The following is a 1,210-nucleotide window of genomic DNA, read 5'->3' on the forward strand; positions in this document are numbered from 1 at the left end:
CCCAGGGCTGCCAGTTCAGGGAGCACGAGCCCGTGCTGGACTCCCCGGACAGCGCGGAGGTGTTCAGGATCTTCAAGAGGCACGAGAAGCTGATCGCCGCGCCGTGCCCCGCGCAGCCTGCGGACGGACACAAGCCGTCCCTGCGGTTCCGGCCGAGAGGTGCGTGAGCGTCGTCGCAGCGTCGGGACAGGACCGCGGAACGAGAGGGTCGTGCGGTCGTGCCTGTGTGCTTGCAGACAAGTGTCCATGGTGGAGCGGCCTCGCCGGGAGCCAGCCCCCTTCCAAGGACGGCCTCGTGCCGAAGATATGGGAGGTCAACCCCGCGGAGACGACGCCACCGCGTGAGTGCCCGGGTTCTTGGAACGTGCACACCCGCTCTCTCTCTCTTTCTCTGTCTTTCTCTCTCTCTTTCTCACACTCTTTTTCTCACTCTTTCTCTCTCTTTCTGTCTTTCTCTCTCTCTTTCTGTCTTTCTCTCTCTCTTTCTGTCTTTCTCTCTTTCTCTCTCTATTTCTGTCTTTCTCTCTCTTTCTGTTTTTCTCTCTCTTTCTCTCTCTCTTTCTGTCTTTCTCTCTCTTTCTGTCTTTCTCTCTCTATTTCTGTCTTTCTCTCTCTCTCTGTTTTTCTCTCTCTCTTTCTCTCATCTTTCTGTCTTTCTCTCTCTCTTTCTCTCTTTATCTCTCTCTTTCTGTCTTTCTCTCTCTTTCTGTCTTTCTCACTCTCTTTCTGTCTCTCTCTTTCTGTCTTTCTCTCTCTCTCTTTCCCACACTCTTTCTCACACTCTTTTTCTCACTCTTTCTCTCTCTCACTCTCTCTCTCGCTTTAGACTGGTCAAAAAAAAATGCTAGAAAACAATAGATCCCAAGAGTGCCTTACAACAGAATCCAACAAATTACAATTGGAAGAAAAAAAAAATCATTTTCGGCACAACCTACAGGCGTAGGTAGATTTCGAAGTACCTATTCTCCTAGAAAATTTTTTTGGAAAATTTTAAGAACATAATGTGGCCTACTTAACATCCTGTATATTAGCCAATATTCAAAATGTTTGATTTTACATTTTCTTGTATTCCGTGCAGTGAAATTATTTTGAATGTTTTTAAGTTAATACATCCAGCATTTAATGTTTAAACAAATTCCATATTATGCAAACTTAGGTAGTTACGCAATTATTTTTGATCTTAAAACTATAGTTTTCATCCCTTGCACAA

Source organism: Bacillus rossius, chromosome 18, assembly GCF_032445375.1.
Source record: "Bacillus rossius redtenbacheri isolate Brsri chromosome 18, Brsri_v3, whole genome shotgun sequence".
Lineage (NCBI taxonomy): Eukaryota > Metazoa > Arthropoda > Insecta > Phasmatodea > Bacillidae > Bacillus > Bacillus rossius.